Source organism: Saccostrea echinata, unplaced genomic scaffold (assembly GCF_033153115.1).
Source record: "Saccostrea echinata isolate AGI-Se365-2 ecotype Australia unplaced genomic scaffold, CSIRO_AGI_Sech_v1 ptg000054l, whole genome shotgun sequence".
Lineage (NCBI taxonomy): Eukaryota > Metazoa > Mollusca > Bivalvia > Ostreida > Ostreidae > Saccostrea > Saccostrea echinata.
Window position 1 is genome coordinate 47,944,245 of NW_026889803.1, and position 13,649 is coordinate 47,957,893.

Here is a 13,649-nt window from a genome sequence, read left to right on the forward strand (position 1 = left end):
AACAACCTCGAATGTGTTACGTAGGCGTCCATGACACCCCCCCCCCCCTCATTCATAAATTTTTTAATAAATGAAGGGAGACCTCGTATCTGTTGAGTTTGGAGCTCAAATTTATTGAATGTAAATATATTACCTAAAATATACTACAAGAGTGACTTTTAATTCTGTCTTTCCAGCGCGTTAATAAATACATGTAGGATGCGACTCCATCTTGTATAAATTTTTAACATCCGGTGATGTTTTTCCGACCTCTGACTGAAAGTCAAACGAGATGATGCGATTGACTTATGTCTAAATAACTGTATCTCACTTCCATTCTCAGTGACCGTGTAGTTTAGGGCGACGCCGCGAGAATTCCGTCGGCATCAAAAGCAAGCTTTTGACTTGCCTAGATGGCCGAGCGATCTAGAGCGCTGTTTCTGTATCGCTAGACAGATTCCGTGGGTCACTTCTGGTGGAGTAGTAAACATTTTTAAAACACGAAAAAATTAATGATAAGCTTGCTTTACTTAACTACAGGGACACATACCACGATCTGTAATTATTATACGTATATAGATAGAGATCTTTGTTGGAAACACAAGAATCATGAACTCTTGAATAAATCATATCAATGTAAACAACCCATAAGTTTTTGTGTTTGGTACATTAATTTTTATCATATGTAAGTAACATGATTTAATGCTTTGAGAGAGGAACTAAGTATTTGGATAATTTTAGAACCTTTTATGTCAAGCAATAAGTTATATGAAAATAATCATTCAGATTATACAAGTCTCGTCCAAACATATTATCAGTTTATTTCGTTCGTGTGAACAACGTTCTTTTATGGTCAATATCCCTGATACAGGAAACGAAACTTCCTTAGATCGTCTTCTGTTTCTCACACTAAAATTTCTCCATACAGTCTAGTGTTCAGTTTTGATTTCAGAAATATCTTGGAAACATCCACAAATGCATACACGATTTTGCATGGCTCCTTCCCCCATATTTTGTAATGACTCCTGGATATTTAAGATCACGCATAACAAACATAACTATAAATTGATGTTTTTAACTCTCAAGGAATGGGTCCCCTGTCTCCAGATGGGCGTTTATACCACGTGTCTCTGGGAATAAAAATACGTTAGTGTTAAGTCATTCCTTAAAAAATGCACTCCCTGAGTACATCGGTTCCATGTTAATGCACGATGATTTTATCATTCTCCTTCAGTTTTGATCTTTCATTTATCGTGTAGTTTTTTATTATTATCGAAGATTCAACAGGAAAAATGTTACTACAATGAAAGAATAATTTCATTTGTACATGTACATGTGTATTTCCAAATTGATTCTCTCTAATTACCAAAATCATTCCTGTTTAAGCAATAAACATTTGAAACATATCTCTTTAGTAACATAATCTCTTTATGTCGTTGTATCAATTTATTGAAACATCGCTCGCTGTCTGGGGTCCTTGGTGGAAACAAAACTATTAAATTCTTGAAAGGGTGTTAATAAAGCTGCTGTGCAGAAAACTGTCAAGGAAAAATATTTATCAAACTCATGTTAATGTGTTAAAATGGATCTGTGCATAATGCAAAAATGGTGGAGCTTGTGAATTAAACATACGTACTCTATGAATATTTTCTAAATTTGATTAATTTGAAATCAAGTTCACAAGAGGGAGTATTTTCGCAAATTGTATTTGCTTGACACTAGTGAAAAAAAATCTAAACCGAAAGCTCATCTCCACAACTATTGAATCACGTGGTCTTTCAAATTGATTCGTTGTCTGGGAGTAAGGTGTGAAGAAATGTGTTTCACTCTAAAAGCATCCAAAACAAACAGTGAATGATAAATGATCAACTGACATTATCATAATTCTTTTCTTAATCAAAATTATTTATAGACAGTTAGCATTAAATTATTTTGATAAAATCAATTAGTGTGGTTTTTTGGTATTGAGTTGTAAAGTATCTAACAAGATGTTGCCCACCAAATTACGAAACACTAATGCTAACATGGGAAAAAATTGTGTGGGGGATATCAAGTAAAAGATATTCAGAACTTCAAACACACTTAGAAAGTCTGTATCGGGAATGTTGTCAAGTACACCAATCTTCCACCATTTCTGACAAAATATCTCCAAATACAAATCAATTTATTTTTGTGACTCTTAAACAGATGTAATGTTTATTTAATTGTGGTTTACATTTGCCATCTAAACAGAAATCTTTAGCATCAGAGAGTGTGAACAGTTGCCTTGGGTTTCCTTAGGGCGGCAATTTCAACTGATATAGTACCCTCAGTTACAAACTATATTTTATAGTCCTGTAGTGGTAAAATCGGGGGATAACGGGTTTCTTGTCCAATTGTCTGTGTGTCTGGTTTTCAAATTAATTTTTTTATCTCGAGGCTTGCAGTAAAAGAGTCGACTTTTGTTGTATTCCAAGTCATATTGGCATCCCTAGAAACACTAAGGCTGATAGAGCTGTTAAAATGATATGCATACTTACTTAATCGAGATTTTCAGCCAGAATATATATATATATATATATATATATATATATATATATATATATATATATATATATATATATATATATATATATATATATATATATATATATGGTGACTGTCCGTTCACTATAAATTATTTTTTGTAGAATGTACTGATTTGTCACCTGCTCGAAATAGACTTTTTAGTAATGAGCGAACGACGCATGTATGGCCCGTATCAGGGATTACAGCCCCACTGGTACAAAAAAAGATTGCCTCTCTGGTTTTCTAAAGAGAGTAGGTTCACTGGGAGCCGCCAGGAAAACCGAAAATTTTCAAAAACCGTATTATGGCTGAAAGATTGCCGACTCAGCTTAAAAAAATCAATTAATCAATGAATCAATCGACACTTATAGATGTTGAACAAATTTTTGGTTTTGTTAGTCTACTTTGCTTAGTTAGTGATTTAGTTTGCATTTCGTCCTGCTTCAATGACTTTTGACAGAATAACATCCTTTGGATTCATCACCTGCAAAAGATGTCCATTAATGATTATTTGCTGTAATTATTAAGTGGATTTAAAATACACTTAGTTTAGATAGTTATCTCTGCAGTACTCTCGAAATGCTTTTTCTTTATTATACATAATACAAATAAATGAAAATAAGCACACTAGTCAGGGTACATTGTGATTAAATATGGATATGAAACAGATGAAACAAGGAGTGCTTCAAACGCTTCATTCTTTGTATAAAATATACATGTAATGTTACCCTTTATCAAGTAATCTTTCCGCAAAGGCATGTACTAAAGGAAGCAATACATGTATTTTTTTTAACTTTTCTCAACCAAATTTTTTCTAGTATGTCACATGTACATATGATGATAGAAAAAAATAATTACCAGGTCATATTTATTGTTCATCTGCTTATGTTGAAAAAAAAAGAAGCGATTTTAATCCAGCCTTATTGATTTAAATTATTTTCAAACAAGTAAATTATTTTAAGTATAAATTGATTTTGTATCATTTAATGAAAGTTTGCTCAAATTGAAATATCAACTGTCAGCATCTAATAACAGCTACTAGCATAGTGAGGGGTATATTTTGTTGCTTGGGCAGTGCATGATTGTGTATTTGTTTTAACGATGTCATGGTACATTTCAGTTATGGTGGATTAACAGTCTCTTTGCTCTTTTATATTCAACTAGAGACAGTAATTTAATATAAATAATTCTATACACGTTTTCTAGTAACAAGGCAGTTTAATAGAATTTGAAATCAATATTTTGTATTGAATAACCTTTAAATATTACCACTAGCAATATCTTATAAAAAGAACATTTACTTTCGTATATGCATGGACTGGTGTAAAATAATTAAAGAGGAAAGCTCTCGGAACTTAACAGTATTGCTGAAAGTGTTACGTTCTTTTATTTTTGTCTTTTTTATTTTATTTCCTTACTCAGTATATGTTTTCCAAATACTTGAGATTACACGATTTCACGTTATTATATTACCAAATGTACATAAATAATTATACAAATTTAAGAAGTTAAAAAGAGTTTAGTGACAGAATGGATAATTTTTATGTAAAAAAAAAAATCCGAGAATAAGTACCGTTCGGTCCATCAACTTTGCATCAAGTTATGGTTGGTCTTGGTTGGCCTTGAGTGACAGTGTATAAAAATCAGGAAACAAAATTCGCTTGTTTTTGCCTCTTTTCCCTGAGGACAATACACAGAAATGACGGCTTTAGCTTCCATATGTACTCATCCCTCAAGCATAAACAGCGAACAAGTACCAAAAACAATTGCTTTTAAATACATGTGGTAATAACTTGTCAAAACAACAAGAAGTATTCAATTTGAAAAAAAAATTTCTTATATTCTTTACAGGTGTGTTAAGTCACAGATTTTAAGCAAGTGGGTGGCCCCTCCTCGAATGAATAGCAACATAAAAAGGTTTTTTTTCTTCATATTTTCACTAAATTACGGGTTTTTTTGTTTTTTTTTTTGGGTTTTTTTTTTTTTTTTTTTTTTTTTTTTTTTTTTTTTTGGCTAGGGTTATGGAATTAGACATTTTTTTTCACTAAAACTCAGTTTATACTTACTTAGTACTTACAGCCTATTTTATCATTCTCGTTATTGCAACAAATAAAATTACTACTTATCCATCCATAACTTATACAAAATACAGTGATTAAAAATGTAACAAATAAATGTAAAATCATGGCGACCTGTGCCTTTTACCATAAAATTTACTCAATTTTCACATGCTTTGTATATCAATTAAAACCAAAACATCCAAAGATAACTGGAGGGCAGTAGACTTCATGAGAAAACTAGCTTTCGATTTAATATTTAGCAAACATTTACCGAATAAATGTGACTTTGCCCAAATTACCCTTTTGTTTAAGTAACTAAATATTTTCTTTCGAAGATGTAGTGACATTCATAAGAAAGTTTGTAGAATGAATTATATGGCCTGTATTGAATATTTATATTTAAAAAAATTGAAGGCATGATTAAATGATTAAATGGAAAATCTATATGTTACAAAATATAGTTCCTGGCATCATTTCATTTTAAAAAATAAATATTAATTTTGGGAATGTTATGCAAGAAGACTAAATTAATTATCCTTACTTCGTTTTGGAATGAACATCGTTATAGTTGCTTGTCCTGATTATCGTAAACCTAAAGACTGATGTATGATTTCTGTTCAAATTAAACGTAATTAGAAAGAACAGGCATTCACAATAACTCCATTGTCGTTTAAGGGGACAATGTTTATGTAAAGACATTCAGAGTAGGTCTTAAACAAACCTAAAGTTTCATCTTGTATTTTTTTCTAAATACATAGTACTAATATGAAATACAATTTCGACAAAGAGCGTCATAATTTGGTGCTATGATTATTTAAATACTTTCAAATAAATCATGATTATTACATAGTACAAATACATGTCTAATTGATAGTAATCGAGAATACTTGAGTGTACTATGTACAAATAGTGAGTCTAACATTTTCTCAGCATGGTTTAACTCAATGCGAAAAATGTTTTACTATTGATGGGGAAGGAGATTGGACTAACGATAAGGGTCGATTAAGGTTGATTAATATTAATAATTGATTGAGTTTGCAGGGGATTGCTTGGAATGATCATACCTCTTCGTGAAATAACTCCGAATAAATAAATCTGATAGTATAGAATGACCCACGAGGCCTCCAAAAGCAGGTAAAATTTACGACCGAATTCATTCCTGGACGTACCCAGATAATAATCATCAGTATCAATATATTTATTGCGTTCTAGTCTGGTAGCATTTCACTTGAGATAAGGAAATGTTTCGCTTGTTTAACATCATCTACATTTGAATATAAATATTTAATATTATGTTTCTCTCCCAGGTAGGAGTCATCTGCAATTTTAAGTGTCGCAGGAGAATGTAGACCAATTAAACTTATATTGCTTAATGTTAAACTAATGGACAAATCGTGAATCTAAGTTGTATTTTAGCAATCTATGTAATATTCATCACATTAATATGCATTTTTATCTTATTATTTGTATTTATATTCCCATGAAGCAGAATTTATCTAAATACTTCTGTATGGGAAGAAGAAAACACTTGCTTTGGCCTTCAACTCTACATTCAGATGTATCGACGACGTTTTATTAATAAACAATAAAAACAACCCTTACAAACAAAGACACATTGCCGGGTGCAGCAAATGCTCTACCAAGCCCATATCTTTAATCCTTACAAAGATATTAACTCCTGTAGAGGAGAAACTTCAGACATACTGTAGAACAGCATATTCTAGAAAAGGTGTAAATCAGATGTGGATTCTCAAAAATTCCCCCCAAAAAACTTTAAAAATCAACAAATTTTACTGAAGTCAATAACGTCAATACGTACGACTTTTCTACACTTTATGGAACTCGGAAATTTTCGTAATGGGTCGGATTTTGGCTGGCGTGTTTCATACCAATTGTTAGGTCTTTATTTTACCGGTCATTAGGGGATGCTTACTCCTCCCAGGCACCTGACATCACCTCTGGAACTTCCGTGGGTCCTTGTTTTATCCCCTTTCACAGATTTGTATTGTTTGTAGATTTTTTGAGATCTTTTACCGTTTACTGTTCGTTTTCTTTACCTTTTTCATTTCTTCAATTCATATATTTAACATAACCTTACAGAACTTTGTACAACCTCGTTTAAAGTCAGTATTTCGAAAATTTTATGGTCGTCCTAATGACCTTGTTTGCGTATACAACTTATCCTTGGATAGTATTTTGACTGAAATACTTCATACCAATCGTTACACCATTGTCTTTATTCTACCGATCAATACAGAGGCTTACTCGGGTGTGACTGGTTAATAGGGGGTGCCTACTCCTCTTAGGTATCTTATCCAACCTCTGATGTTTCCAGAGGTCCGTATTTTTTGCCTTGTTCATGTTTCATATTGTTAACAGGATTTCTGAGATTGAAAAATTACACGGAGAGGTGTCCTTTAGCGAATTGAACAAAGTAACTGGCAGAATAAATACAGAAGGGTTATCAACCAGCTTTCAAAGTAATAGCACTCATTCCATAGTGACTTTAGATGACAATGACCAACTAACAACTAAAATGTATAACAAACGAAGAGACTTCATCTTCTCCATCAATATCACCTGTATATGGTGTTTATGTCTCCCAACTCATTTGATACGCTTGCCCTGAGTACGATCAAATTTTAAACCGAGGCACGCTTCTGACAAATAACTTGATGTTACAGGAATTTCAGCAACCAAGATATAGTTTCCATTTTGAAAATTCTATTGTCGTCAAAATGGCCCTTTTTGTAAATACCACCTATCATGAAGTCGCATTTTGACTGATATGTTTCATACGCATTGTTAGGCCATTGTACACAATTTGACTACAGACTATTCCATTTAAGGTGGGTGTGACCGGCCAACAGAGGATACTTACTCCTTCAAGGCAACTGATGCCACCTCTAGAGTTTCCGGGGATCTGTCGTTTTGCTCTGTTCGCAAATGAGTATTGTATTTAAGGATATTAAGATCGATTACTGATCGTTATTTTTACCTTTTTGATAAACAAACATTCGGTGAGTATTGCTTTAGCAATGAGTCTTTTACCGGTCTTGTAGAGTAGGCCTTCCTCTCTAAAATCTTTCCCCCGGAACATTGGGTCTAGAGTAGGATCCCCCCCCCCCCCCCAGGAAAATAGGCTCTAGAGTAGGATCTTACTCTATGTAATAGTTATAGAGTGCGATTTCCTCCAGAGCCAAGTTTCCCTAAATAAAGTATCATTCCAGTACTTATATGTGAAGGGGAGGGGGATACATTGTTACAAGTTTCCCTTCTATAATTTTTCCACAGGTGCTCTCGCAGTAGCTGTGCATTCAACATTTTATAAAAATATATACAATGTAATCGGTTGGATAATTTTTAACTGTAACCAGGAAAACAAAAAGGAGAATTTTATTTTTAAAGGATTTTTATTCTCCTATTGTATTTCAAACTGCATGCACATAGTATTGATGTGTAAGTGTCTCTCCAAGATTCTTGGGTTTAAATATTCAAAATAGCTGATGTTGTCATGGAACTAAAAATGGAAAACATTAAAACATTTTCTGTCTGCTTCCTAATCCAGTATTACACCGCTGGGGTAGAGGACACGCTTATGCTACTGATTGCAGGGGCAATGTTTCTTATGTTTTTTTCTTTGAAATACTCGACGTTAAATTTTAATAAAATATCCGAATACATGTATATCAACCATATGAAGAATAGAAGAATTCCAATAGGTCACTAGGACATAATAACATATATAGTAGAGAAAGCTGGATCGTAAACAATGTCTGACATGTAGCCTCTTTTTTTTTTAAAGAAAGAACATAGATTTGGATGAAAAAATGTATAATCGTTCATTTTCATAATGTTTATTATTTGATGATTGAAACATCTATTACTGTATAAAAATGATAGTTTGGCAATACATCTAAGTTTAATATTTTGGCAAGATTTTAAAATATAAAAAGTTGTCAGGATTGTCTCTAATTTTACCCTCGGCGCATCAAAGTTGGTTCTTAATGAGTACTAACATCTTTCACGAATTTTTAACAGATGTGATTGTTTTGTTATGAAAAATTCAGATAGTTTTAGCCGACTGTCCTCAGTAATAAGCTATAACTCATTCCAATCAACTATTATTTTTACCGAATTTATAACAATATAATGCGCCTTATCTCCTCATCACACAAAGAAGCCAATTTTTGGATTTTGGTAAAGGAATTTCAACGTAAATTTTTGTACTTCTGATATGGAAACTCTATATTTTTTGTATATATGATATCCTTGTACACCCTGCTAACAGGAAATGGAAAAAAGTGAAAGCTTTTGGACGGTAATAATTATACTGCATATTGTCTTTATGCCATGCAAATCCTTTAGACAATAAATGATGTGGGAATACATATCAGATAATGCATTCGCTACAACATCTTCTTGTTTTCCTGTTGATGGCAAAGTCTTGGTGACATATTTATTCCTGTTGTATATGGAAATCGTGTGGTCAGAGTTATTATTTGCAGACATAGTATCTAACGCCGAATGTAATTGTTTTTTATGATTACAAATGCTGAGTACATTCTGAATATGATAGAGAATTTATTGCTCCATTAATGATGTAGAGCTGTTTGCCACTAACAATGTTCTTTATTGTTCATCCGAACCATATGTTTCTACATCAATTACAGTGGGAAATACATCCTCATATATGTATATGAGCTGTTTATTGTTTTAGAAGACTTTTTTGGACTGATTTTATTTTATTTTTGAAATGGTGTAGCGATGCTTTATGTTTAAAAAAATATATTAGAAACAAATCTTTATTATTCCCCTGAAAATATCTACCAGGAGTAAAAATATTTTTTGTGTTCAACCAAGCCTCTATTCGTACTCCGTGAAAACTTTTCAAACATTAAAAGCATCAAAACATATGACTTTTCTACGCTTTATATAACCATTCCTCACGAAAAATTAAAGAGTGGGCATTTGACATCACAGACAACTGCTTACTCAATATAATTGGAACATCTATCATAAATGCGTTTTCGTATCCCTTCATGCTCAATCCTGGTTCAAACAGTGTACATTTATTTGTTTTCTTCAAAGAGCATCCATTTTTACGCTGTTTTTAAATATATACTGCCTTATTCGAAGTCTTATTTTTAATTGCACGAAATCAGCTTTTTTCCTTTTGTTTTCTAATTAGTTCAATTTCGAATCAATCTTCTATGTATCAAATTACTCTGTCCAATTTTGATTTTTTTTTCCGATTACCATATTTTATTATATAAGGCCGTATTATATGGACTCAACTAATCTCAGGACGATTCTTTATGGTTTAAGAAAAAATGATCAAAACCTTGTTGTTTGTTTGGTTTCAATCTTGCAAATATCTGACCAGACTTGGAGGAATCCTTTTTTTTTTTTTTTTTTTTGTATTGCTCTATGATAATTATGGAATCTCTCGATTAAGTCATTCTGTAATTAAAGCAAAACAGTAAAAAAAAATCTTTTGTATTGTAACTTATATGTAAGCCTTACGGTGTTGATTTGAGATGTTGTGATGTTCGTCTTTCTAACTAGTAATTACGCTTTTTCCTGCATACAACAAAAGTCAATAATGAAATGTACACAAGAAAAATATATGTTTTTGAAAGTCAGTTAGTATCCATAGTCATTTCGTTTTCATTGAACCCTGTTGTACGCTGTAAAACTCTTGCAATTTTAAATATCTACCTCCAATTTATGAAATTGGAGAAATTAAAGGAAATATTATGAAAGAAAATAATATAAATATTTATAGAGAGATAAGATAATTTTATATTAAGGATCATAAGGATGCATTCTGCATGAGTTAAATTTTTTTTTAAGAAAAATCAATTTTGGTATTTTAATATTTTAATTAGATGTATCTATTGAAATGATGAAAGAAAATTTTAAAATATGATTTAACAAGCTTATTTTTGAGATATACGGCGATGAAGACATGGCAAGAATTAAACCTGTCCAGACTTCTCGGGATTTTTCATAGACTTGATTGAAGAAATTAAGTCCCCAAAACGTATGATCTACAATTAAACTTTTCTTTATATTTTAGAAGCCTTACATCTTGACTACAATAAATTATAAAAGGAATCAAAATGTGGATAGAAAATAGTGGTCAGTGGGCAAAAAATATTTTTATTTTATGGATGTTAGGAGAGTACATTTAACGTTACGGACACCTCAGAAGAATACATTCTTAACGAAATATTTTCTCTTAAGTGTAATTAGAAGTATTTCAACAAATTGATGTTTCTCTATTTTTTTCAGTGCTTAAGATTGAAAAGAAATTTATGCAAAAGTTAAACCTTTCTGAAAAAGAAATAGTTTGTTCAATTAGGTATTATTTTCAATATGTACTATATTTTTTTCTCGTTACATTGTCATACGGAAATCTCTAGGTTACTTCCTCTCGCTGTAACTGTTAACTACGCTGAGAAGGCTACAAGAGTTATACATGTATTCTTCTCTATTATTATTCATTGTGCAAAACTTACCAGCAAGGAGAACTTTTTATACGCCCGACTTAAGAAGGGACGTATTTCGGTGGTGCGTTCATATTCGTCCGTATGTCTGTCAAGCTGTCTGTCTGTTTCCGTCTGTCTATGAGCTTTTTTTCATATCCGGCTCATAACTTTCATACTATGAGGCCTAGAATAATCAAACTTTTCAAGCTGATACATTTTTGTTAAAAAGTGTGTGGCACATTAAAATAGGTCACTGTGACCGTTAATTAATGTGACCAAATATGGCAAAACACTGTCCGGTTCATAACTGGAAAAATGTTAGACCAAGAATCATCAAATTTGGTCAATTTATGCATTTTAGGTAGGAGTACTGCACCCTAGATTAGGATCACTGTGACCTTAACTAAGGTGTTATTTGAAAGAAATGTTTTCAAGGGACAAAAGATATACAGATTTAGGAGTATTGCAGTATGCATATTTAGCTCAAGAAGACTGTCTAAATAAATTCTATTAGAGGATCTCTGATAAAGCAAATGTTATCTATTTCACTTAGGAATTGGCCAGAGGAATCTAACCTCTTTGCAAATTGCAGTGTCATATACACTAAGACGACAGTTTTACAGTCCAAGAATAAACATAATGATTAGTATTTTGATGTTTTTTTAGGGTTGTGGCATTGTTTTTCATTTATAAAAATTACGATGAACAAAGCTGCAGATGGACATCTATGTAGTTCCAGCACAACCAGTTAAGAAATACATATGATGCACTATCGTTGTTACATTGTATTTATAACTAAAGCGTAGGAGATGCACATAAAACATCAGGATGGAAATTTTTTACCATGGTTGACTTGATTTTCTTCCATGCACATATTCATCTGTTTATGTCTGACGGGCCTATCATTTGCAATTGCGCTTTATTTATATTGTTTTAAAGTAAAATTAAATAGGGATGGAAGGGAGACCACCCTATGAAACATAAGTTAATATCTGATATTTTTATCCATTTAGGGAAATAAACACTTTCATATTTTCTTGACTTCCAAATATGCTTATTTGCTTATTTAATATACATATTGTATATTTGTTTATAATATATTTTAAGTGATGAAAACTATTCTGTGAATTGACTTAAAATGCCTCTAATTTGTTGAAAGACATAATGATTTCAACAACAAATAGTATCAAGCGTTTTCTGCAATTTATTTTGTAGTAAAGAGAGATGAAGTTCATTGATACTTATAAAACAGTTTTGTTGCACTCTTGACTGCAGTGAGATTTAAAATTAAAGCCACGGAACACAAAAATTCATAAAGTTCTGGAAACATAAAGTTATAATGAAATTGTGCGTTCTTTATATATAATTCATGGTTAAAAAGTATAAAACTGTTTAAACTTAGCTTAATATGACAAATTATTCCCTAGTAATGTCGTGAAACTATCTTAAAATATACCTGGTAGTAAGAAGAAAAAAGTATATTTTTTGTAGGGGATTTTACAATATGGGACAAAGACTGTAAGCAGTTGAGGTCAAACAGAAACATCCTACGCATCATTTTTGTTTGTACTTATATATCGATATTTGATGATTGATAACTCAAGCATTTTTCTTGCACTGTTGACGAAGATCATGTGAAACTTTAAGGTAAAATTGTGAAGTATAAATTACATCAAAACATTGTTTCATTAAGGTCGTGGTGGAATTATATGAATTTTATTACAATTTCTCTGTGGGTTTTGTTTGTTTTCTTAAAATATCAAAAGAAAAGATTTAAAAAAACATCTGGATTGATAAAATTGAAAAAGGGACAGATTTCAATAATTAACCTGTCATTAATTTGGTACTTAATTATTTTGATAATTGCTTATTGATCAAATAATACTTATTCATAAAAATGCGTTGCAAACCTGACCGTGGGAATGTGGATGTGTAAATGATAGATTTATTCGATAAAAAATGTTCCTTGTGTCTTTAATATCCAAAAAGGATAGTAAAAGAAAATACGTGCTGATAAAGGATTTTCCAAGCGGGGGAGCAAAACATCAAATGCTCCACTCCCTACATACATGGGTATGCACAGATACTTGACTCCCATTTATGCTGTTTGCAATACATATTATAACAATGGTACATATTTGTATATGTTATTATTTTGCAGTTTGACAATTCTTTTTTTCCACTTACTTATCGAACAGATTTTTTAAAATCAATGTTTTTTGGCATCATTATACTATTTCTGTTGCACTTCTGACATGATATAACATTTTTTCAGCATCAGCCATGACCATAACTTAATTAAGCAGTTACCACAGTCTAAATTTAAAGCTCTATATGATTAATTTTATAAGAAAAATCTTAATTTCTAATACAAATCATTATTATTTAATAGATCTTTAAAACATACTTATCAAAATGTCACAAAAAGGTGATGCACTCCTCACATTTTTAGCATCAGTTTTGGGCATAACTTTTTTGTGTCTTAAGATATCAATGAGATACATGTATTTGGCAGAAATTTAGCCAGTATCAAAAGACACATGAAAAACTAAAGATTTTTATTCACAAA